The 27,804-nt window shown below is 39.4% G+C and overlaps 1 long non-coding RNA gene across 1 annotated transcript in view; it reads right to left on the reverse strand.

Annotated features, from left to right (window-relative positions):
- LOC109557054 (uncharacterized) overlaps positions 1 to 27,804 on the reverse strand; it is a 76,778-nt gene that overhangs the window by 13,896 nt on the left and 35,078 nt on the right. The window contains exon 2 of the long non-coding RNA XR_002180471.2: positions 6,574 to 6,646. This is a non-coding gene — a long non-coding RNA (uncharacterized lncRNA). The remainder of the gene's footprint in view (positions 1 to 6,573; positions 6,647 to 27,804) is intronic.

Genomic DNA, 27,804 nt, shown 5'->3' on the forward strand with positions numbered 1-27,804 from the left:
AAATAAACATTACAAAATTTTATAAGCATCATACAAGAGTGAAAGATCCACTCAAAATGCAAAGAAAACTAGTGGATGTTCAAGTAGCAGAGCAGAAAAAAAGTTCATTAATATTGTTTCAGGTTTGACATTTCAAATAACTTTTAAGAAACAACTATTTGCCAAGTTTTGGTGTACTATCAAAGAAGGATGTCCACAATGACCTTATGAGACTATTAAAGTATACCTTCCTTTCCTACTACATATCTATGTGAGAATAATTTTCCTTTGTAAGCTCAACCAAAATAACATATCCCAACAGATTAAAAGCAGAAGTAGACTTGAGAATCCCACTATCTTTTACTGAGCCAGACATTAAAGGGATTTATAAAAATGTAAACTAATACCACTCATGTTGCTAATTTTTTTATTTGGAAAACATAGTTATATCCTATAACAACATTAGGGCTTTCCAGGTGACTCAGCAGGTAAAGAATTCGCTTGCAATGCAGGAGATGTGAGTTCGATCCCTGGATCGGGAAGACCCCCTGGAGAAGGAAATGGCAACTTATTCCTGTATTCTTGCCAGGGAAATCTCATGGACAGAGGAGCCTGGTGGGCTACAGTCCATGGGGTCGCAAAGAGCTGGACACGACTGAAGCGATTGAGCACATATGCATGCATAACAACATTTATGCAAGCACATAATGGAAGTTGTTATTGTAATTTTTGAATTAATAGATAAATGTTTAAATTTCTCAGTTCTCATTTCTAACATAGGTGTAGATTAATATAACCCAGATAAACAAAAAATTTTGGGTGGGGGTGGTCCTTAGTTTTTACAGGTGTAAAGAAGTCCCTCAGGACTAGAAAGTTTAAGAACCACTGATCTGCACTCCCTAACAGCCGTTGTATATTGGTAGGCTTACTATTCATCCAAGTTGCACTCCATTAGACCAGGGGTCCCTAACTGGGTCCCGAGTGGATTTTAGAGAGTTCACAAACACCTTGAAATTTCACAGAATTCCACAGAGATGTACATTTTTCCCCCATGGGGCGAGGTCAGGGATATTATAAAATTCTCTACAAATCAACAGAAACCAGGGCACATGTTTCTTCAGTTAAAATCAGGGCACATGTAGTCTCCAAACTCTCCCTAGACCCTGTTGGACCCAAGACTGCCAATATGGAAGTCCCTGGTGTTGGGAAACAATGGCTTAATTCAACCAATTAAACATTAGTCTGATCTACGTAATCAATTTCTCTGTGAAGAATTCCGTGCCAGGAACTAGAGGATAAGGAAAGGCCTCAGTAACTAGGATGCAGTCCCAATTAGGAGTATCTCTTCCTTTAGCTTTTCTTAGATTCCTATTCCTGAATAGTTCCTACTCCTAAAGTTCCAGATGGGTTAGATGCCCTTCCAATCACTTCCCTAATTCTCTCTCTACATGCCTGTCTCTTGCTTCCCACGATGCAGTCTAGTTTCATGTTTATCTACCTGCTGGACTGTGAGCCCCTGGAGAGCAGGGGCCATGTGTGCTCATCTTACATTCACCTGGCCTGGCACGCTGCCTGGGATATAATAAATACTCAACTATTATCATTTCTAATGCAGAGAACTTACAGTTTAAAAGAAAGAAGTAGAACATAAATAACTATCATAGTAATATAAACAACATGGCATTGAGACTAAGAGTGTAGACTCTGGATTCAGATTTCCTGCATTCAAAGTCAAGGATCTACCACTTAATACTTCATTGGCTTCAGGCAGGACACCCATCCTCTCTGTGTTTCAGTTTTCTCATCTGTAAGATAGGAATAATAATAGCATCTACCTCATAACATTGTTATGAGCTAATTGTTATGAGATTAAATGAGATAAGTCATGTAAAATTCTTAGAATAGTGCCTGCATTTAAGTGCAGTGGCTCTCTGGATAAAGAAGTTGTTCATATCCAACTAAATAGCAGAAAGGTTTAATTGGGGGCAGCCTTTGAGTCAAGTGCATTTTATTCCAATATCATGTTAATTATCATTAACATCCTTGCACTTGTTTAAAGATAAATTTATAGAAGTCAGTATCAAGGTAGCAATCAGGGGTTCATCAACTTTTCATTTTATACCCAGTTAATCTCTGATAACTTTTCTCTTTGAGTGATACACTGTAGTATCGTAAGGCATTGTGCAGTATTAAATGTTATGCACAAATAGGTACCTAATGGTTGGTTTAAGGACGTTGCAGCAGTCCAAGTTCTTTCATTTTCCTGATTATAACTGCATTTGCATAATGTATGAATTCAAACATTATTGCTGTTAAATAATGCATAAATATTCTCCCACGCCGAAATATGTCTATTTCCTCTTCATGAATCCTGTTGAGTGTATCGTTCAGTTGTTGTTCTATTTAAAATGTACTTAGAGATCTGCATACATCAGAACCATGACTGGGGGAAATGTCATAGCCAGAAGAACGAAGTTCCTCGGAACTGTAAATGAAGTATACATTATTAAACGAGCCAGGTTTTCCCCTCTTTGGGGTGAATTATCTTTAGAATCTAATGTTTAGTGTTTTAGAAATGACAAATACTTCCTTGATCACCTGATAATCAGAAGGGATTTGTATATTGAATAAGAATTTCCCGGAAGCTCTCAGAAAGAGAGAGATTTTTTTTCTTTGAAACCTATGTATAAATCTGAACATGATCATATACTTTAGAGATTTTCTTGCATACTAGGAAATACTATCTAAATTATTAGAGGCAATGATAATTGGTATGAATTCCCACTTCAACTTTACAGCTTTAAATATTCCATTTAATGCATTCTCAAAGGTTCTCTTATGGAAACCACAGCTGCTTCTTTGTTTTACAAAATATATGTTTAAAACAAATATGACTGTTTATTTCCAACTATACTATCTCCTTCTCTTTTCCAAATAGATGACTTACCTTTTAAATTCCTTTTCACTTATAAAAGAGATATAATGTAGGACTTAATCTAGAATCTAATGTAATAGATTCTCTTGTCTTAGTCTATTTTCTGTTTGCTGCTGGTGTGAAATAATCAAGTGACCAAAACAGACCACATTTTAAAAACTGTATTTTATCTTCTGATTTGCCATTATGATGCCAAAAGATGTCTATCCTCGTATTACGGTTACTGTAATGTTACTCACACATGCAATCACATACACATATGAAGAGAGCCTATTTTCTCTGCCAAATAGATTTTCTGTCACTTCCCTATTCTATCCTCTACTTACTACTGCTGATAAAACAGTGTGATGCATTCAAATGTCTAATAAAAAATGATGTGCCTTTAAAAGAATGCATTTTTAATTCTAAGTGTTTCATTATAAGCAAAAGATAGCTTTAAACAGCATCACATAAACTACAATGGGAAATACAAAAATCTTTTATTCTAGGATTGAATATATCAGTGCAAAAAAGAAAATAAAATGAACTGTGACACTGCATGCCAGTTTCACACATGAAGCTCCCAAACTAATATTTACTAAAGAAATCAATTTCATATACCACAAGGCTATTCATTAAATCTTTTCCACTTTGCCATGGGGTATACGCAATGGAACCTTCAAAGCATGAGGTAAGGGCTGCAGAGCTCTAGTGCTGGGACTTTCAGAGTTAGAGAATGCAAATTTTCCACACAAAAATTGAACCAAATTTGCTGCTTTTTCAAACTCCTTAACAAGCAATTCTAAAGCCCTATGGTGCAATTGATCTAGAAAACAAAAATCAGTAGAAAGCCGACCACAGGGCATGGAGATTCAAGGTTCATCGAGGGGAGAATCATGGCTGAAGTTTGGGAACTTGAGACTCTGGCTTATTTCTCTTCACAATTTATGCCTATATGATGTTCAGTTCAGTTCAGTTCAGTCTCTCAGTCGTGTCTGACTCTTTGCAACCCCATGAATCACAGCACACCAGGCCTCCCTGTCCATCACCAACTCCCGGAGTTCACTCAAACTCACGTCCATTGAGTCGGTGATGCCATCCAGCCAACTCATCCTCTGTCGTCCCCTTCTCCTCGTGCCCCCAATCCCTCCCAGCATCAGAGTCTTTTACAATAAGTCAACTCTTCACATGAGGTGGCCAAAGTATTGGAGTTTCAGCTTCAGCATCAGTCCTTCCAATGAACACCCAGGACTGATCTCCTTTAAGATGGACTGGTTGGATCTCCTTGCAGTCCAAGGGACTCTCAAGAGTCTTCTCCAACACCACAGTTCAAAAGCATCAATTCTTCAGCACTCAGCTTTCTTCACAGTCCAACTCTCACATCCATACATGACCACAGGAAAAACCATAGCCTTGACTAGACGGACCTTTGTTGGCAAAGTAATGTCTCTGCTTTTCAATATGCTATATATGTTGGTCATAACTTTCCTTCCAAGAAGTAAACATCTTTTAATATCATGGCTGCAATCACCATCTGCAGTGATTTTGGAGCCCCAAAAAATAAAGTCTGACAGTGTTTCCACTGTTTCCCCATCTTTTTCCCATGAAGTGATGGGACCAGATGCCATGATCTTAGTTTTCTGAATGTTGAGCTTTAAGCCAACTTTTTCACTCTCCTCTTTCACTTTCATCAAGAGGCTTTTTAGTTCCTCTTCACTTACTGCCATAAGGGTGGTGCCATCTGCATATCTGAGGTTATTGATATTTCTCCCGGCAATCTTGATTCCAGCTTGTGCTTCTTCCAGCCCAGCATTTCTAATGATGTACTCTGCATAGAAGTTAAATAAACAGGGTAACAATATACAGCCTTGACGTACTCCTTTTCCTATTTGGAACCAGTCTGTTGTTCCATATCCATTTCTAACTGTTGCTTCCTGACCTGCATACAGATTTCTCAAGAGGCAGGTCAGGTGGTCTGGTATTCCCATCTCTTTCAGAATTTTCCACAGTTTATTGTGATCCACACAGTCAAAGGCTTTGGCATAGTCAATAAAGCAGAAATAGATGTTTTTCTGGAACTCTCTTGCTTTTTCCATGATCCAGCGGATGTTGGCAATTTGATCTCTGGTTCCTCTGCCTTTTCTAAAACCAGCTTGAACATCAGGAAGTTCACGGTTCACATATTGCTGAAGCCTGGCTTGGAGATTTTGAGCATTACCTTACTAGCATGTGAGATGAGTGCAATTGGGCGGTAGTTTGAGCATTCTTTGGCATTGCCTTTCTTTGGGATTGGAATGAAAACTGACCTTTTCCAGTCCTGTGGCCACTGCTGAGTTTTCCAAATTTGCTGGCATATTGAGTGCAGCACTTTCACAGCATCATCTTTCAGGATTTGGAATAGCTCAACTGGAATTCCATCACCTCCACTGTCTTTGTTCATAATGAAGCTTTCTAAGGCCCATTTGACTTCACATTCCAGGATGTCTGGCTCTAGGTGAGTGATCACACCATCATGATTATCTGGGTCGTGAAGCTCTTTTTTGTACAGTTCTTCTGTGTATTCTTGCCACCTCCTCTTAATATCTTCTGCTTCTGTTAGGTACCTCTAAGACTGAGGTCTTAGAAAGGAGCCTGAGCTACCAATAGCTACATGAACAAATATTATATGATCTCCACTGGAAAGAAGATTTATAAGAACTTCAATCCAAATTCCAATTTTTAAAATCCAACTGCTGTCACTTTTCCATCATATTAAAATGAGAAATAAAATATCCCTGAGTGAATACTATAGTAGAAGAAATTTTGAGAAGCTGCTGAGAGATAGGAAGAGACTCAGAACAAGATGGGAGAAAGGCAGCAGAGACTGCCCAAGTGTCCTCCACGTGGGGAACGCTAGGGCTCAGAAGAGCAGACCCAAGAGCACTGCACTTTTACTTCACCCAACAATACCAAGCCCTCTGTAGCCAAAATAATTCTGCCTTGAAATCGCAGTTTTTACTTTTAACAGCTAAGAGCTTGATGCAACAAACCAAATGGCATAATTTTTGATAGTATGCTTGTTTGTATTGAAGCATATCAAGTAGTGTAAATAAAGACGAAACTTGCATTGTATCTGTGAGAATGCTGTGGCAACGCTGGGGAATTTACAGTTTTTATTCATCTTCTATAAGATATTTGCAGAACCTTTAGACTGTTTTGTAGGTCCCCTCACATCCATTCAGCTCAGATGGTAAAGAATACACCTGTCAATGCAGGAGACACAGGTTCGATCCCTGAATCAAGAAGATCCCCTGGAGAAGGAAATGGAAACCCACTCCAGTATTCTTGCCTGGAGAATTCCATGGACAGAGGAGCCTGGTGGGCCACAGTCCACAGGGTCACAAAAATTTGCATATGACTGAGCGATTAACACACACACACCATGTCCAGTCAATGTTCCACTTTGTCTTGCACAGTCCCTCAACAAAAGAGATTATTATGGGGCAAACCTTTGAAAAGACACTGAATTTCATCAAGGTGCTAAAAATCCACACATTACATGGAGTCTATTGATTGGAAAATTACTTTGTGAGGTCTGAATATTATGTCTGGCCCTAATATTGTCCCAATTGCCTGCACTGACAAGGATTCCTGATTCAAGGTCTTAAGAAAGTCAAAGCTCAGGTGACATTTGGACTCACCGTGGTGTTTCCATGTAGCCCCAGCTGTAGGTCCCATCTCCAGCTCCTACTCATTTAGGCAGTTTCTGTACAGCTGAGACAAAGGAGTGTTTAATCAGAAAATGTATTAACTAATTGGTTAAGCTTATTATAAAAATGCCCCTAATTACTCCATGGTGTCAAGAAAAAGGGCCTGTCAGGAAAGTGTCAGCATTACAACAGCAACAGCAAAAAGCAACGTTTGGAAGTCCTCCTCCCCTGGGCCTTTGCTTTGATTTCTGCCTTTAATGCTGATAAGAAGTGACAGTAGTTGGATAAAACAATCAAAACTTGAGTTGAAGAGCTTATAAACCTTCTGACACTTCAATAAACCAAAAGCCGATACGCAACTAGCAAAATGGTTTTATTTTAACTCTGGCCAGCCACACACCACAGACATGACAGCAATTTGAGGAGCTCTGAGCTATCTCCTTGATATAATATTTTACTAACTCTCATTTCACATCTTTTAAATAAGAAATAAATGCTAAATTCTACCCAGAGAAATAAAATCTTTTATAATCTTTGAGACAGTTGTTGTCATCCCTCAGGAGAGCTTTATGCCTGCTGCTAAATGTCTACAAATCAATATTTAATATTTTGAAACATGAAGTCTTAATTATCCATCTCCCCTTTAAGCGTGAAACCCTCACTGAGTGAAAATAAAACCATTTGTTGGCTGATGGATTGATTGCCACTTATTAGCACTTTTTTGATCTGCAGGTCAGATTGCAGGGCTCCATTCCAAACACATACGATGACGCCTTATCATTTATGCCTGGATGTATGAGTGAGTAGAAAAGAATTTGTTAACTTGGGGCTGTGTGAAGATCTTTTCACTTTTGTTTGTCAGACTAACACTGATGACTTCATAATGAAAAAAAGCAATGATCAAGTCATAATTATTATTTATACTCCAGACAGACTTTTTTATTCTTTGATACAATAACAACACACATCCTAATGCCCTGTGTACAAACTGACACATAGAAAAGAGAGTTGTGTATCAAGGAAGGAAGGGAAAATTCTGATTCTGGTCAGTTGTGAAATATCACAAAACTCCCAATTATAAAATGAAAAAAAAATCGCAAACTTCTGTAGAATTTTAACTTGTCTATATTTGCTCAGAAGATTGAACCCACAGCGAAAGGTAATCCCTAAGCAAGGAGATCTTCTGCCTTGGGGAACAAAGAGATCAGAGATTGGTAACACCTTGGGTTTTCTCTGTATGTTCATCCAGAACACAGCAGGAGCTTCCTAAAATGAAACATGCGGGAAAGTGGGGAAAAGATGTGTCCATGCTCTTGAACCTGTGAATCTGACCTTACTGAAAAAATGATCTTTGCTGTTAAATTGAGGTTCTATATGTGAAACAGATCATCCTGGATCATCTGCTAAGCTGCTAAGTCACTTCAGTCGTGTCCGACTCTGTGCGACCCCATAGACGGCAGCCCACCAGGCTCCCCCGTCCCTGGGATTCTCCAGGCAAGAACGCTGGAGTGGGTTGCCATTTCCTCCTCCAATGTGTGAAAGTGAAAAGTGAAAATCAAGTTGCTCGGTCGTGTCCGACTCTTCGCGACCCCACGGACTGCAGCCCACCAGGCTCCTCCGCCCATTGGATTTTCCAGGCAAGAGTACTGGAGTGGGGTGCCATTTTGGACAAGTGTCCTAGAAAAGAAACACTGAGAAAAGACACACTGAGAAAAAAGAAGTCCATGTGAAGATGGAGGCAGAGAATGGAGTTATGCAGCCACGAGCCAAGGAATACTTGGAGCCACCAGTGGAAGAAGCAAAGGATTCTCCTCGAGGGCCTTCAGAGGGAACATGCACCTGCCGACATCCTGATTTCTTGTGACCTCCAGAATCTAGAATAAACTTCTATTGTGGAGTTTGTGATTCTTTTTTTAAAAGATTTTTTGATGTGGAACATTTTTTAAATTTTTATTGAATTTGTTACAATATTGCTTCTATGTATTGTGTTTTTTGGGCCTGACACATGTGGGACCTTAGCTCCCCAACCAGGGATCAAACTCCCACCCCCTGAATTGGAGGGCTAAATCGTAAGCACTGGACAACCAGGGGAGTTCTGAGTTTGTGATTATTTGTTATGAAAACCCTAGGATGGGGCTAGTGCACTGGGACGACCCAGAGGGATGGTATGGGGAGGGAGGAGGGAGGAGGGTTCAGGATGGGGAACACATGTATACCTGTGGCGGATTCATTTTGATATTTGGCAAAACTAATACAATTATGTAAAGTTTAAAAATAAAATAAAATTAAAAAAAAAAAAAAAGAAAACCCTAGGAAACTAATACCCATTACACAAACACAAGATGATTTAATGGGTTGCTGGTGAAGTATACAGGCACAATAGCAAATAAATTTTATGGATTTGCCCTTAATTTGGGCTTCCCTGGTGGTTCAGAGGTTAAAAGTATCTGCCTGCAATGCAGGACACCCAGGTTCGATCCCTGGGTCAGGAAGATCCCCTGGAGAAGGAAATGGTAACCCACTCCAGTATTCTTGCCTGGAGAATCCCATGGACAGAGAAGCCTGGTAGGCTACAGTCCATGGGGTCGCAATTCAGGGATATTGAAAGGCCTTTCTCAAATCACATCTTTCTTGTTTATCTTGCTTTGTCTACTGTTCACCCTTTTCAGTTGTTTTTAAACATACCACATGCCTAGGACTATGGAAGGTAGTATTATATAGCTCTGGTTTTCACATCAGTTCTGCCACTTACCTTAATCATCACTTAATCACTCAGAGCCTGCATTATATTACTTAAAATAAGGAGATAATAATACCTCCTGACAGGTTTGTTGTGAGACTAGAGATATATTTGTAAAGTATTTAACATGGTGCTTGGAATACTGTCAGTATCCAATAAAGAGTAGCAATTATTACCTCTCTAGGTGTTATAAGGATTAAATAACACAGATACCTCTTGACATCAAGGAAGCATTTCATAAATGCTACTGTGGCTATTATCATTACATATTTTTGCTCCCTGGCGTTTGCATCATCACAAATTGGCAATCACAGGCTGAAATCCTTTGGTGGCTGCCCTTGTACAGGGGTTAAAATCTCAGACCTCTAACGCAGCCACCAGCCTTCCACAGCCAGGTCTCTATAATAGTGCGGTGCGCTATTCTATCCCACGCCACATTATGTGTTCATCCTTATTTGGCTGCCCCACCTATCCCCACCAGCTTCCATTTGGTTCCTCAAAGGAGCTTTCTTCTTCCTTTTTGCTATTGCACTCCTGATATAGCCTCCCCCTGTCCCAAGTTAAATACTACTCTTTCTTCAAGTCCTAGTTGAAATGCCAACCCAATACTTTCCTAGAGAGAAATTCCCTACCTCTGCACATCCCCATCTCAGTAGATCCTATATTTGTTTTCATCATACTTACTCCTCTTCATAATTACTTATTTGCTTGTGTGAGTGTGTGTCAAAGCCTTGTCTCCTCCACTTGGCCATGTAGCAGGAATAATACTTAAAGGATATTAAACTACTGCATTTTCATGCTAGTTTCATTGTTACAAATTATTCCATAGCTACCATAAGAACAGTCATGCCTGAAAGACTCAAATCGTGGATTTGTTTATTTATTTTTATTAGTGTAGGAAAATATAGCACTTCTTTCATCATGGGTATATTATGAGCCTTGATAACTGGGGGCAAGATAGACTTAGATAGGCAAGTTTATGCACAGGAAGTCCAACTTTCCTGCTCCAGTAAATCATAGAAAGGAAAGAGAGGAAAGAGCTAAGAAATCATACAGAAAAGTCCTCAACTTTCTGCTTTGGGAGTTGTGTTAGCTGGCTTGGGCTGCCATAACAAGATAATGTAGTCTGAGTGCCTTAAACAGAAATCTATCTTCTCACCATTCTGTAGGCTAGTAGTCCAAGGTCAAATGTTGGTAGCTTTAGTTTCTTCTGAGGCCTCTCTCCCCGGCTCGCAGATGGCCAACTTCTGGCTGTGTATTCACATGGCCTTTCCTTTGTGTGCATAATCCTGGTGTCTCTCTGTGTGTGTCCACCTTTCCTTGTCTTATAAAGACACCATCAGTTTGGGTTAGGGTCCACCTATATGGGGCTTCCCAGATGCTCAGTGGTAAAGAATCTGCCTGCCAGTGCAGGATACACGGGTTTGATCCCTGGGATGGGAAGATCCTCTGGAGGAAGAAATGGCAACCCATTCCAGTATCCTTGTCTGGAGAAATCATGGATAGAGGAGCCTGGTGGGCTATAGTCCATGGGGTCTCAAAGAGTCTGATACGACTGAGTGATTGAGCACGCATGCCACCTATATGACCTCATTTAACTCTAACTAATAGCCTTATCTCTGAATATATTTACATTCTGAGGAACTGGGGGTTGGGGCTTCAACATATGAATTTGGGTGAGGGCAATAATTTGGACTGAAACAGGGTTAAAGTCTTCAGGATGTCGGGAGTTTTAGAAACATGTAGGTAAGTCTGAGAAAGCCCAGTGATGCCACATGAAAGGGAGGAGAGTCAGTTGCATGCTTTTTCTCTTGTCTTAAATAAGCTGCTCTCTCCTTGTCCCTCTCTACTTTCTGCTTATAAAAGCTTTCCATTTTGTACAGCTCCTTTCTATCTGCTAGATGCTGCTCTGCTCCTGAATCCTTGTGTGCGAGCTAAGTCATTTCAGTCACGTCTGACTCTTTGCGACCCATGGATAGTAGCCCATCAGGCTCCTCTGTCCATGGGATTCTCCAGGCAAAAATACTAGGGTGGGTTGCCACACCCTCCTCCAGGGGATCTTCCCAACCCAGAGATTGAACCCATGTCTCTTATGTCTCCTGCATTGGCAGGCAGGTTCTTTAACAATAGTAACACCTGGGATAGAGCCAATAGGATCTTTAAAATTTACTAAGTTAAATTTTGCTTTTTAACACAGCTATAAACCCTGGAAGAATAGGGAGCCTGTCTACTGGGTGTATCTAGCACAGTGTTGGTATTGACAAATGTTTTTTAAATGAATGATATCACCAAGTTTGCAGCAATTCATTTTCTAAATTATATTCCTCCCCACCTTTAAAATGTTTGCCTCTACTATGGTATTTTTACAACTGTTCAGTTCTCATTATCCCAAATAATTCCATTAAGCAAGTCTCCAACCTTACAAGATAGTGGTAGAAATAGAGCTTACTTCCACATCTAAATTCATCCATCCACTAAACTGTGTGCCATCTCTAATTTAGAACCCTATAAAGGGTACAATATTAATTCCAACTCTGCCTAATTCTCCTGGCTTATTTGCCTACTTTGCTTTATCTTCTGTAATTTCAAATCAACCAAAACCTAGTTCCATTAAGCATGTCTTTTCACGGTCACCTTGACCCTAGCCTCTATCTTGGCTCAAGTTGTTTGTCACACTCAATTGTTTTGCTCCTCCCATCTATGTACTTGAATGTCCAGGTCAAATTATCTTTGATATCTCTATTCATATCATTTTTTCTTAAATATTCTCCTTTACAATATCTGTATTGCATATTACATAACTGACAGTCTTATATGCCAGTACCTTGCAATTAAACATTTAGTCTTGTCCATATGTAATATATATATATAATATTGTCAAGACCTGATGCTAATAGAATTCTACAGATAGGTGATATATAGATGATAGATGCATAAATGGATACATACAGAGATAGACAAACAGATAGAGACAGACATACACAAATGTGTGTGCAGGTTGTCCCGATAATCATATGTACTCTCCCTAGAAGCAGTCCATATCTTTAAAACTCACTAATTTTGTACTCCGTAATTCATGACAGATATTTAGCAGGCCCTCAGCAAATGCTCTTTGATTGATTCTAGGCCAAACATGACTTTATTGTTTAGGAAACATACCAAGAGACACAAAAAATTGATTTGTATTTGTTTAATTTTTAAAATCACTTTACCATCTTTAGCATTTTATGAGTTGTTTTCATCTAGCAAGTAAGAGAATTTTCCAGCACCAGCCCATCTGCTCCTCCTCTCGAGTTTGAAGTGGTCGGCAGGCTAAATTGGTAACATCTTTCATCCTGTGGCAACGCCCCCATGTTGTCACAGGCATGCAATTCTGATTTCATTGCCCTATTGAGCCAAAGGCAAAGAGAGGCAACAAGAGATAAATCCCCTCAAAAACTCAATAAGTTTAATAATAGCTAACAGACACAGAATACTACCCGCCATAGAAATGCTTAATTGCTCTCTGTCATTAAGTTGGCTCTAATGATAAAGGCTGTTTGTGAAGTTTCCTTCCCTTTGGTATTAGACTCTGAAGGATTGGACTGGAAGGGGCTTTGGATACACTGCTCCCACCCCTCCCCCACCCCCACACTTCAGCTACCACTGCACTGACTATAATATAAACAGAGAGGAAGCCAGTCTGTTAAAAAATTTCTCAAGGGAAGATATTTTCACAGTCATTCCAGAAAATACACCACAGTGTTTTAGAAATTTTCATCTGAGCCAGTTCTACCCTCTGTCTTCAAAATCATTCCTGTTTCCCTTTGAATGCAATTTATCTTAGTCAGCCCCCAATGGAAACCAAAAACAAATTAATATTAGGTGTGAATCTAAAATTAATAGAAAAGGAAACCATTCCTTCTCTCAAGTATGTTAAATACATTTCATTCACAACTGTCAAGGTAAAAATCCAAGTGAATTTATAGAAAGCATTCACTTGTACTGCGGTCATTACAGTAGATTTTTAAAAAGCCTTTTTTCCTACGAAAGAAATCCACTAACTGAACATTAGAACAGTAAATGATTTTTACCAAGTGGAAAAGTGGGGACAAAATAGAGAAATTTAAAGTAGAAGACACTGGTGTGAACATAAAATACAGAAGCCACATTTATGTTTTGCCACGAATCCACTTTCACTAAGTTTCTCTTGCTTCATTATTCTCCTCTGGAAAGTCAAAGGTCACTCCTACAACAGCAGTAAGCCTATGAACTATAAGAAAACCGAGGCAAATGGTGGGCAAAGCTACAAAGCTCTAAAAATGTTGTTTCTGGTGTCCCTGTTTCCTCCCTCTACCATCTCAGTCTTTCCACTCAACATCCCCTCTAATCCTTTTGAGAAATAAGTGACGTTAAGAGTTTAAAACTCATACAAAACGCTGGACTTTTACCACTCAATAAATACTATTTTTAAAATTACTTATCTGAATCTTCCAGCCTACTTAATGAGATAGATGCTATCTTTAGCCCAATTTTCTAGTGAGGAACATGTGGCTTGGAGAGATTAAGCACTTACTGAAGTCACCAAGACAGTCAGTGCTGTAACCATGGCACTGCATGGCGGCTGCCCAGGTGGCTCAGTGATAAAGAATCTGCCTGCCAATGAAGGAGATGTAGGTGTGATCCCTGAGTCAGGAAGATCCCCTGGAGAAGAAATTGGCAACCCACGCCAGCATTCTTGCCTGGAAAATTCCAAACACAAAGTAGCCTGGGGAACTACAGTCCATGGGGCTGAAAAGAGTTGAACACCACTGAGTAACTGGGCTGTGTGTGGTGGGCACACACACACACAGGACTGCATGGACACCATAGAGAGGACCAGGGCATCCTAACCTTGCAGACTTCTGTATTTTTGGTGGATCCAATCCTTCAAGAGTTATAACCTTCAGGTAGCGACTTCACATTTATAATTGGTTTATGGAAACTAAGGTAAATAGAGATCAGCTCCAACCCTGAAGGAAATAGAGAAAGTCATCCCCTCACTGCCTCATCTACATTGCTGCTTAGCACCATGGCCCTGACAGCCCATCAGCAGAGTCTGGTAAACCAACCACTTTGTCAGATTCACCTAACCCCTGAAATCATGGGCCTTCAGGCAATGGCATGAATTCATATAACATTAGAGCTAGGAGGCTTCTCAGGGGGCACGCAACTGAATCTACTCATCTTACAGATAAGAAAACTAAGGCATACATTGCTTGAATGATTTTCCCACCATTCCAGAGCCAACATGTGGCAGAGTCTGGTCTTGAACGTATATCTTTGGACGTGACTCAGAAGATGGACTTCTACTCTATCACACGGGTAGTAATTCTGGCCTTGACTTGTCATTGCTACTTACCACCAGTTCAGACATCAAATCATCATTGTTTCTTCCTGCAAAATTCCTTCCACTTCTTCTTGGGCTGAGTCTGATTAAGCCAAACGTCATGACATCATGATATTTTTCTCAAGTGTTAATTCATTGTAGATACATGTGGGTTCCTACTGCATATGTTGAATATATTTTTAACATTTTAAAAGACTTACTAGTGTATAAGACTTTAAAGACGGACTCTATTGTGTGTGCTTAATTACTTTTCTCCCCCCGTGATATACATACATACATACACCCCAATTCTCTCATGAATCCAGCAGGCTATTCAAATACACCTCCTGAACAGGAAGATTCTTCTGTTATGAATATGGGATCTGAGTCTTCTTATGTAAAAAGTATAGTTCTCTATGATTAGAGAAAACATTCCTTTCCGGGGACAGGGACAAAACAATTAATTGTCCTAAGAGTGACTTGAATAACAGCATCACAGTTATCATCATCACCCTTGATTAATATTTTGGCCATTGACTAGGCATGGGGCTCTATAATAGACCTGCAGATACCATTGCCATCAGCTCTACAGTATCCATAATCATGACCTCTTAAAATTTAATTCTGCTTTAATCAAGAGAGGAAGTTTGTGATCCACAATTACTTTTGAGGTTATTTTCCACCAAATGTACATAAGAGGTTGGTCCAAATCCTGCTGCACCACAGCTTACAAATGAACATGAACTTGCTTGAATGCCAAGGGTTTGGTTGAATTTCAGATATGTACACTGGGTTGGGAAAATAACAGTGATTTTGTACTCTGAGCACAGTAAAGTCATTCCAGAGCTGATTTTTTTGCTATAGGGCAAATAAATCATTAACGATTATCAATATATGATTGTTATCAATAAAATCCTTCTCTCTACTAGGGATGAGTTTTTATATGCTCATCTTTAGAAAATCAAATTCCGAGAAATGTCACTCAGTATTTTATAGGCAATTCCCAATTATCTTCTCTCTAAATTGTACCCCACCCGACACCGAAATGATCTTCCTACCAAAAAGAAATACAAGCATGTCACTCTCATCTTTCAAAACCTTCAGACTCTATTACCTTCAGAATATAATATGGCCCCTTGAAAAAAATGACACTAAGCCCTTCCCCATGAGAGCCCAGCTCTCCTTTTCATCCCCATCCCTCTAGTCCTCTACCATCTCCAGTTTCTTTTTCATCTGCCTCTTCTCTATCTTGCACACTTCTTTCTAGTCATGAAGACCTGGCTTAAAAGTCACATTCTCTCAGTGCCCTTGTAAGTGAATCATTCTTCCTTTTGTAAATACTCAGTATTTTTGTTGATACATAACTTGGCAGTGTCTTCCCACCAGACTGAACTAACTCCTCAAGGGGAAGGGTCAATTACTCCTTTAAAATATTTATTTATTTGGCTGTGCTGGGACTTCGTTGTAACATGCAGGATCTTCTATCTTAGTTGCAGCATACGATTGCTTAGTTGCACCATGTGGGATCTAGTTATCTTACCAGGGATCAATCCTGGGCCCCTTGCATTGGGAGCTCAGAGTCTTAGCCACTGGACTACCAGGGAAGTCCTGTAAGGGTCAATTCTTATTTATCTTTACATGCTCCTCCGGAGTTAGCACCTGCGCAGGCACATGCTAGAACATCAATAAATATTTGTTGAAAAAAATGGATGGATGAAGAAATAAATGCATCTCTTTAAATTTGTTGGAGCTACAGCCTTCAGGCAAGAAGGAAATGTCTTCAACTATCACAGATTAGTTTATTTTGATGACATCATTAGCTTCCGAATTTTCCCCAGGCATTTGCATGACATAATAAAGTAAGGCTAAGAGAAATCTGTATGCAGGTCAGGAAGCAACAGTTAGAACTGGACATGGAACAACAGACTGGTTCCAAATAGGAAAAGGAGTACGTCAAGGCTGTATATTGTCACCCTGCTTATTTAACTTATATGCAGAGTACATCATGAGAAACGCTGCACTGGAAGAAGCACAAGCTGGAATCAAGATTGCTGGGAGAAATATCAATAACCTCAGATATGCAGATGACACCACCCTTATGGCAGAAAGTGAAGAGGAACTAAAAAGCCTCTTGAAAGTGAAAGTGGAGAGTGAAAAAGTTGGCTTAAAGTTCAACATTCAGAAAACGAAGATCATGGCATCTGGTCCCATCACTTCATGGGAAATAGATGGGGAAACAGTGGAAACAGTGTTAAACTTTATTTTTGGGGGCTCCAAAATCACTGCAGATGGTGACTGCAGCCAGGAAACTAAAAGACTCTTACTCCTTGAAAGGAAAGTTATGATCAACCTATATAACATATTCAAAAGCAGAGACATTACTTTGCCAACAAAGGTCCGTCTAGTCAAGGCTATGGTTTTTCCTGTGGTCATGTATGGATGTGAGAGTTGGACTGTGAAGAAGGCTGAGCGCCGAAGATTCGATGCTTTTGAACTGTGGTGCTGGAGAAGACTCTTGAGAGTCCCTTGGACTGCAAGGAGATCCAACCAGTCCATTGTGAAGGAGATCAGCCCTGGGATTTTTTTGGAAGGAATGATGCTAAAGCTGAAACTCCAATACTTTGGCCACCTCATGCGAAGAGTTGACTCATTGGAAAAGACTCTGATGCTGGGAGGGATTGGGGGCAAGAGGAAAAGGGGACGACAGAGGATGAGATGGCTGGATGGCATCACTGACTCAATGGATGTGAGTCTGAGTGAACTCTGGGAGTTGGTGATGGACAGGGAGGCCTGGCGTGCTGTGATTCATGGGGTTGCAAAGAGTCAGACACGACTGAGTGACTAAACTGAACTGAACTGAAGTAGATTATTGTCTGTGTGACAAGCCCTTCTTTATGAGCAAGGTAAAGATCATGCCTGTATGGTTTGGGTTGCTGTAATAAATAATCCCCAAACTTTAACCTTCAAAAATAGATGAATCCAAATTCTATCATCCAATGCCTCTAACTATGCATATGCTTCTAATACATAAAACCGGCTTAGCAGGAAAGATGTAACATTTAGCAACCACGAAATAGATTTCAAATATAGTCAAAAAGAAAGGGTAGATAGTCTTTGCACTAAGAAGACAATTGAATAATGGTTGGCTAACATGAGTATGTTTAATGCCTGTTTTGTTTCAGTTCTCATTACAAAGGCCACTGTTGTCAGAGACATAATATAATTCCTATCAGAGGACTTAAGAAATAGGATTTAAAACAGGCCAGGGACTTAGTCACCCAGATCAGATTTGCCAAATGTCCAAAAAATTAATCAGTTCATCCTGCATTACAAGAAGAACACAAGGACTAACTCATGAATTATGGAGCAGTTGGTCTGACTCTCAAACCTGAAAGTTTCTTGGGCAATTCATTAAGAAAAAGATCAATTTGTAAAATCCTGGAGGTTATTAAGTTGTTTAAAAGCAGCCCACAAAATTTGTCATGTCAAACCAATTCCTCTTTCTTCTTCAGCCAGGAGGAGGTGAGAGGTGGCATGAACGATGTGAAGGAGACGGCTTACTCTGATCTTAATAAGGTTTATGATAAATCAACATATTGACCTTCAACTAATATGTTGTTTGGTTAAATTTAGAGACAACCAAGCCACAGAAAGTGACACAGTAACAAAATAAGAGAATCAATCCTTCACCCAATATGTATTGAGTTTCTAAATGTGTAAGGCACCCCGCTAGGCAATGTAGAAGAACCAAAGAAAATCAAACAGCAGCTGTATGCTCAAGAAGATAAGTGTAGGAAAAGAAGTTGCCATCAACATCTTTAACACTAGATATAGAGCACGGACCATATTTAGACATTATAGAATAAGGGTTAAAAACATGGACCCTAGAACCAGACTGTCTAGGTTTGTATCCTGGATCAGATATTTACTAAGAGCAGGAGCTAATGGTAGAGAACTTGCCTGCCAATGTAGGAGATGCAAGAGACACGGTTCAGTCCCTGGGTTGAGAAAATCCCCTGGAGTAGGAAATGGCAACCTGCTCCAGTATTCTTGCTTGGAAAAATTCCATGGACAAAGGAATCGGGTGGGCTATGGTCCACAGGATCACAAAAAGTTGGATATGATTGAGCAACTGAGCACAGGACAAGAACATGAAATCAAGAACATGATTGCTATGCCTTAATTTCCTCATCTGCAAAATAGTGGTGATTTTAAGGTTATATATTATACATCATAGGGTTATGCTTAGTATTGAATGAGTTAGCACATGCAAAGTACATAGAACAGTGTGGGAAGTTCAAGAAGAGAGCATTATTTTCCATGGTGGGTAAGTTTGAAAGGGAAGGGGATAAGAGGAATGAGATAAGCAAGAGCAATCAGAAGCATGCAACATTTAAACCGAGTCAAATTAGTAAGCCTTGGACATATAGAGATTAAAATATAAAAGTCTGTGGTTTACATGGGAAAACACTGTATTAGTTCAGTAGTAACTAACATGCTAACCATTTGGGGAATAGTTTACTGTCATATTGTGGATAGTCCAATTTTATCACAACATAATGTCTATAAAAGGCAGAAATGAGAGACAAGATTGGGATTCATTCACATTGACCTCATTATTACAGCAAATCAGATAAAATTACAGATGGAAAGAGGGTAGAGAAAAGATATGGGTCCATTGAGCAGCTCCAAAAATATAAGAATCAAGAAAAACATACAAGGCAGGAAGATAGAAATTAGAATAGAAAGGATTATTTCTACTTCAATAATACATGTTCATATTCCTTTGTTTAACTGTAAGTATGTCTGCTGCAGAGAAGGCAATGGCACCCTACCCCAGTACTCTTGCCTGCAAAATCCATGGACAGAGGAGCCTGGTAGGCTGCAGTCCATGGGGTCGCTAAGAGTCGGAAACAACTGAGCGACTTCACTTTCACTTTTCACTTCATGCATTGGAGAAGGAAATGGCAACCCACTCCAGTGTTCTTGCCTGGAGAATCCCAGGGACTGGGGAGCCTGGTGGGCTGCCGTCTCTGGGGTCACACAGAGTCGAACATGACTGAAGCGACATGCTGCTGCTGCTGCTGCTGCTGCTGCTGCTGCTGCTGCTGCTGCTGCTGCTAAGTCGCTTCAGTCATCTGGTCTCCCTCAAAAAATAACAGATATCCCTTCAAACTAGCAAAAGCCAGAAAATGGAACTGATTCTGAGAAAACAGTTGTATTTCAATGAATTCAAGGGCAAGAAGTCCTGCTAGGCTATGTGAGAAGATGAGAGCTATCAGGAGCTGGAGGGTTTATGCTCTCAGTGATATTTCCTTCACCCCCTGCCCATTCTCTTTCCCAAGACTTCATGGCAGTCTTCAGAAGAGGTGAACATGTACTTGGCAGACTCCCAAGGGCTCTAGAACATTTTTCCCTCTGCTCTCTCCAACCTGCAGTGCCTCACACAAAGCTTGACCTCTGGGAAGAGTTAAACAGTTGTTGCTGGATGAGATCCCTACTTGTTTAGACCTCCTTGCTGGACCTAGAAATAGACTTGGCACAAATTGCTTGTTCTGTACATGTTGAGAAACTTACAATTTATATGGGAGCTTGTTTATCCTCATTCTTGATGTATTTTTTTTTAATTGGGGTATAGTTGCTTTACAATGTTGTGCTAGTTTCTGCTGTACACTGAAAAGAATCAGCTATGTATCTATGTAATAAAACAGTTGTATTCCAATGAATTCAAGGACAAGAAATTCTGCCAGGCTATATCCTGTCCCTCTTGGATCTTCACAGCCCCATCCCATCCCTCCAGGTCATCACAGAACACTGAGCTGAGCTCCCTGTGCTATATAACAGCTTCCCATTAGCTATCTATTTTACACATGGCAATTACACCCATGTCAATCCCAGTCTCCCAATTCATCCCACCCTTCTACAGGTCTACCTGTCCATTCTCTATGTCTCTATTCCTGCCCTGCAAATAGCTTCATTTGTACCATCTTTCAGATTCCACATATATGCATTAATATATGATAGTTTTTTTCTCTCTTTCTGATTTACTTCACTTTGTAAGACAGACTCTAGGTCCATCCATGTCTCTATAAATGACACAATTATTTTTAAGTGAGATTTTTTTCCTGTCTTCAATGTGAGAGCTGTGCATGTTTCAAGAGGTGGTTGACTTGCCTTTGAGAGAAACCAATGCTAGTGTTACAGATCAGAGACGGCCTGGGTTTTTCTGATAATTGTGTCCCTATGTCAGAGGTACACTTAAGCTGCCTTTCCTTTTCCTAATCCTCAAGTGTACAATGTTTCAGCCTCTTACTCTTTTTACACGTTAGAGGTTATGAGTCATCTTTATCCACCTTTCTCACAGTTTCGGTGCTCAAATCTCGGAAAATCGGCCCCGCCCCATCAACCAGTCCCCTTCACAACCGCAGTGAGACACCTCCTCAGCCTATCTAAGAAATTCTCTGAGGAAATAGAGTGGTGGCTGCCATGACAGTCAGATGTCCGTGGTCACTGAACCCACATTTAGCCAAGATCCTGCCTAAGCATCTGCCTGAACTGAATCGTTGCCCACAACCCCACCTCACCTCCACTGTGTAACCACCGAAGCTAATATTTAAATGTACCTGATTTCCCCTTGCTGCTGCTGCTGCCGCTGCTAAGTCGCTTCAGTCGTGTCTGACTCTGTGAGACCCCATGGACAGCAGCCCACTGGCTCCTCTCTCCCTGGGATTCTCCAGGCAAGAATACTGGAGTGGGTTGCCATTTCCTTCTCCAATGTATGAATGTGAAAAGTGAAAGTGAAGTCGCTCAGTCGTGCCCGACTCTTAGCGACCCCATGGACTGCAGCCTACCAGGCTCCTCCGTCCATGGGATTTTCCAGGCAAGAGTATTGAAGTGGGTTGCCATTGCCTGTATCATGGAGCTTCAAAAGCAGTGTGAAAGGCATGTTGTCACAAAAAAGCACGAGATTCCACCATGCAGCTCTTTACACAAACATTTAAAGTTCATGATGTACTTGAGTATGGACACTCTCCATTCCTGTGTACTTTGCCACTCAAAGTATTTCACCTGAACCAACTCCAAATCCATGCAAAGCTGAAACCCACAGAGAGTTGTATCTTTCCTTGATGACTTCAAATCCCATGGCAGAGATATATGTTGATGTGAGACATGACTTCAGTGAACTGAAAACTCATCTGGAATTTTCTCGAGCTTTGTCCTGGCCTCAGCAATAATCAGACTTCTGTTGACAGTTCCATCTTCAACCACACTCTGCAGCTAGTGAGACTCCTTATACTATGTACTTTGCTGTCTAGAGCCCTATTAACCCTGGATTTATTAGCTTTTTTTGTCAACCACTTATACTGCCAGCCTCCCATGAGAAGAACACATCACAAAGCAAAGAAACTCTGAGACACATACATAGAAAAATATCTCAAATAGCAAACATTTACTGAAAGCACAAAGTCAGATGGTAGCACTTGAATAACCCTTCTCCCCCACAAGCACATTCTATAGATACACTCAGGGAAGTTGTGCAAATAAATCTCATTATGCTGCAGAAGTGCAAATTTATTGTCTCTCTGAGAGTACTGAGATGAAGCCGAGAATCTTCACAAATTTACTGGGCTGGCTCCAGACACATACTAGATTATATTCATCAAAATGAATGGATTTTAAAGCAAGTCTAAAATAGATTCTTTCAAAAATCTAAGACTTTGCCTCAGAGGGACTTCTTTTTTTCCTCCTGTCCTTTCTCTCTGGCTTCCATGGAGAATAGAAAAGGATAGTTATTAAAACAAAGAGGAGAAGGTAATTTGACTTAAGTTACTGAGCCAGAGAGCTGCCAGATGTCAACTGAGCCAGCAGAGGTTACTGGCAGCCTGGGACCAGAAATAGAAATTAGAGCAAATATATCTATAAAAAAATGTCTGAAAAGTCCATTCAGCTCTAAATACAGAGCAGTTTTGAGATCCCTAGATAGAACCTCTCTTGGCTGGCCAGGGTATACGGCTTTAGTGAACTCCACAGATATTTTCCTCATGATTTTTCTTCGTTAAGTGTAATACTTTTGATTATTCCAATTTAATTTATCAAATCTGATATATGTGACTCAGTTTAAACACAGTACCAACCAAAAGGGATATAAGTGAACATGACTTGCCACTGGATCCATTTTTCCTCCAGGTCATGTATACATGGTGCTTCCAAATACACACACACACACACACACACACAGTGAAATACTCAGAGCTAACATTCTTAAAAGCTTGCTATGCACCTTGCTCTGTTTAATCTTATTTAACTCACCTAAGACAAAGAGAATAAGAGAAAAAGAGCCTTGTCCAAGGTCACACATTAGATTATGGAGGCAAGACAGGAAAACAGCCTATCTAGCTCAGAGCTTGGCTTCTTAACCATTGCCTTCCTCAAACAGTGCTTAGACTGATAAGTGTGTTAAATAATGCAATATGTGCCTTGAGAAAGTAAATTTTCAAGTTATCTCACTAGCTTCCATGTATCTGTAGAAGGAGAAAATATTCAGTTGTTAAATTACAAGTTATTTGTTTATATGCTTGCCTTTTATCCTCTAGATCTCTACTGTTCAATATGAAAGCTATCAGATACATGTTGCCATGGGACACTTGAAATGTGGCTAATCCAAACTGAGATGTGCTGTAAGTGTAAAATACAGACTGGATTTCAAAGGATGAGAACTAAAGACAAGACTATAAAATATCATATAATTTTTATATTGATTATATGTTGAAATAATACTTTTGGATATACTGAGTAAAATGAAATATAGTATTAAATTAATTATATCCATTTCTATTTATTTTTTAAAATGTGGCTACTAGAAAAGTTTTCAGATTTATTTCTAATGGACAGCACTGGTGTATGTTAATAAGGATACAGAAAAACTGTCTCAGATTCAACATATAACTTTAAAATGGTGAAGGCTTGCCCTTATTTTTATACTGACATTATTAGTAATTTTGAACCTCAGTAATATTTTATTTTCTAACAAGACTTTAAAACTCTGGTTACAAATTGTTTTTATTTGCAGATAATATAATACCTATTTATATAGAACATCATAAGAAATTTATAAAACAATTAATAAGTAATTTAATAATTAATAATTTAATAATTAGGTTAATAAGTAAATTTAGCAAATTTTAAGGTTACAAAGTCAATGTATAAAATTCAATTAAATTGTCATATATCAGTAACAAATAATTTGAAAATAAAATTTAAAGTGATACCATTTTAAATAGCTTCAGAAAAGATAAAATACTTAGGAATAAATTTAACAAAAGCTGTATAAGACTATATACCACTTCTGAAAGAAATAGAAGACAAACAAATGGAGAAATATACCATGTTTATGAATTCTAAGACTAAATATTGTTAAGATATCAATTCTTCATGCACTGATCAACACAATTCAATTATGTTAAACTAATGCAGCATGATTTCAAGAACTCCCAACAAAGCTTTTTAAATACAAATCACAAAATTAATTCTTACACTTATGTGGAAAGAGCCTACAATAAGAAAGAAAAAATTGGGGCTCACAATGGCTAATTTCAAAATTTGTTATAAATAGTACTGTATTAAGTAACGATTAGAAAATAGATCAATGAAACAGAACAGAGTTCAATAATAGTCCAGAAACATATGACTGACTGATTTTTGGAAAATGTCCCAAGGCAATTCAATAGGGAAAAAACTCTTTTCAAAAAGTGATGCAAAATTATAGGATAAATACATGAATAAAAAATAAATTTCAACTTCTACCTCACAGAGAAATTAACTTGAAATAGGTCATAAACCTGACCACAAAAGCTAAAATGTAAAAGCTTCTAAAGGAAAAAGTAGAATATCTGCAATTCCTGAAGAGGAAAAGTTTTTGTAAAGATGAGGCAAAAAGTACTGACCATAAAAGAAAACAGTGTGTCAAATTGACTTTATTAAATTTTAAAAATATTGTTTATCAACAAGACATGGTTAAAAATGAAAATACAAGCTACAAATTGGAAGAAAATATTTGCAGTATATACACCTGACAACAGACTTATATGAAAAAGGGTTATCCCCGAGCTGTTTATTACAGACTCTATTCATAAGAATCTAAAATTAGAAACCACCCAAACGTCCATCAACATTTGAATGAATATACAAATTGTGTATATCCATACAATGAAATCATACTCAGCAATAAAAAGGAATGTAATGCCAATACAACAGCATGAATGAATCCCAAAAACCTTACATAGAGTGAAAAAACTAAGACAAAATAGTGCATATGCTATAATTGTTTTTATACAAAATCTAAGAAAAAGAAGAAGTAATTTTGGGTTTTCCAGATCAAAACAGTGATTCCTGATGTGGTATATGAGTTCCTTGGGAAAGAGCATGAGGGAACTTTCTGGAGAGATAGAAATGTCCTATTCTTTGTAGTTATAATTGCCCAGGTGTATATGTTTATAAGAATTTGTCCTACCTATACAGTATTACACTCTATATAAATTTTACTTCTGTAAAAAAGCCAGTTACATTGCTCAATCTTATATACAACTCTCCTTAAATATTTAGTTTTATTTTTTTTTTCTGTTTTGCTTCATTTCTTTTGTTTTTTTCCTGTTTTTAAAAAATTTATATTAAAAAAATATTTAGTTTTAAAGTTGTAATTAAAGTCATCATGGAATTAGTGTTCCACAAAGGCAGGGACTTTTGTTTGGTTTCATATATCATATCATATCAGTCAGTCAGTCATGTCCGACTCTTTGCGACCCCATGAATCGCAGCACGCCAGGCCTCTCTGTGCATCACCAACTCCCGGAGTTCACTGAGACTCACGTCCATCGAGTCAGTGATGCCATCCAGCCATCTCATCCTCTGTCGTCCCCTTCTCCTCCTGCCCCCAGTCCCTCCCAGCATCAGAGTCTTTTCCAATGAGTCAACTCATCGCATGAGGTGGCCAAAGTACTGGAGTTTCAGCTTTAGCATCATTCCTTCCAAAGAAATTCCAGGGCTGATCTTCTTCAGAATGGACTGGTTGGATCTCCTTGCAGTCCAAGGGACTCTCAAGAGTCTTCTCCAGCACCACAGTTCAAAAGCATCGAATCTTCGGCACTCAGCCTTCTTCACAGTCCAACTCTCACATCCATACGTGACCACAGGAAAAACCATAGCCTTGACTAGATGGACCTTTGTTTGCAAAGTAATGTCTCTGCTTTTGAATATGCTATATAGGTTGGTCATAACTTTCCTTCCAAGGAGTAAGCGTCTTTTAATTTCATGGCTGCAGTCACCATCTTCAGTGGTTTGCGAGCCCCCCAAAATAAAGTCTGACACTGTTTCCACTGTTTCCCCATCTATTTCCCATGAAGTGATGGGACCAGATGCCATGATCTTAGTGTTCTGAATGATGAGCTTTAAGCCAACTTTTTCACTCTCCACTTTCACTTTCATCAAGAGGCTTTTTAGTTCCTCTTCACTTTCTGCCATAACGGTGGTGTCATCTGCATATCTGAGGTGATTGATATTTCTCCCGGGAATCTTGATTCCAGCTTGTGTTTCTTTCAGTCCAGCATTTCTCATGATGTACTCTGCATATAAGTTAAATAAACAGGGTGACAATATACAGCCATGACGAACCTCTTTTCCTATTTGGAACCAGTCTGTTGTTCCATGTCCAGTTCTAACTGTTGCTTCCTGACCTGCATACAAATTTCTCAAGAGGCAGATCAGGTGGTCTGGTATTCCCATCTCTTTCAGAATTTTCCACAGTTTATTGTGATCCACACAAAGGCTTTGGCATAGTCAATAAAGCAGAAATAGATATTTTTCTGGAACTCTCTTGCTTTTTCCATGATCCAGCAGATGTTGGCAATTTGATCTCTGGTTCCTCTGTATTTTCTAAAACCAGCTTGAACATCAGAAAGTTCACAGTTCACATACTGCTGAAGCCTGGCTTGGAGAATTTTGAGCATTACTTCACTAGCGTGTGAGATGAGTGCAATTGTGCAGTATTTTGAGCATTCTTTGGCATTCCCTTTCTTTGGGATTGGAATGAAAACTGACCTTTTCCAGTCCTGTGGCCACTGCTGAGTTTTCCAAATTTGCTGGCATATTGAGTGCAGCACTTTCACAGCGTCATCTTTCAGGATTTGGGATAGCTCAACTGGAATTCCATCACTAGCTTTGTTCGTAGTGATGCTTCCTAAGGCCCACTTGACTTCACATTCCAGGATGTCTGGCTCTAGGTCAGTGATCACACCATCGTGATTATCTGAGTTGTGAAGATCTTTTTGTACAGTTCTTCTGTGTATTCTTGCCATCTCTTCTTAATATCTTCTGCTTCTGTTAGGTCCATACTATTTCTGTCCTTTATTGAGCCAATCTTTGCATGAAATGTTCCTTTGGTATCTCTGATTTTCTTGAAGAGATCCCTAGTCTTTCCCATTCTGTTGCTTTCCTCTATTTCTTTGCATTGATCGCTGAAGGTCAGGAAGGGCGGCAGTGAGGAGATACCCCTTGTCCAAGGTAAGGAGCAATGGCTGCTTTGCTGGAGCAGCCGTGAAGAGATACCCCACGTCCAAGGTAAGAGAAACCCAAGTAAGATGGTAGGTGTTGCAAGAGGGCATCAGAGGGCAAACACACTGAAACCATACTCACAGAAAACTAGTCAATCTAATCACACTAGGACCACAGCTTTGTCTAACTCAATGAAACTAAGCCATGCCCATGGGGCAACCCAAGATGGGCGGGTCATGGTGGAGAGATCTGACAGAATGTGGTCCACTGGAGAAGGGAATGGCAAACCACTTCAGTATTCATGCCTTGAGAACCCCAAGAAGAGTATGAAAAGGCAAAATGATAAGATACTGAAAGAGAAACTTCCCAGGTAAGTAGGTGCCCAATATGCTACTGAAGATCAGTGGAGAAATAACTCCAGAAAGAATGAAGGGATGGAGCCAAAGCAAAAACAATACCCAGCTGTGAATGTGACTGGTGATAGAAGCAAGGCCCAATGCTGTAAAGAGCATATTGTATAAGAACCTGGAATGTCAGGTCCATGAATCAAGGCAAATTGGAAATGGTCAAACAAGAGAGGGCAAGAGTG

Source organism: Bos indicus, chromosome 3 (assembly GCF_029378745.1).
Source record: "Bos indicus isolate NIAB-ARS_2022 breed Sahiwal x Tharparkar chromosome 3, NIAB-ARS_B.indTharparkar_mat_pri_1.0, whole genome shotgun sequence".
Classification (NCBI taxonomy): domain Eukaryota; kingdom Metazoa; phylum Chordata; class Mammalia; order Artiodactyla; family Bovidae; genus Bos; species Bos indicus.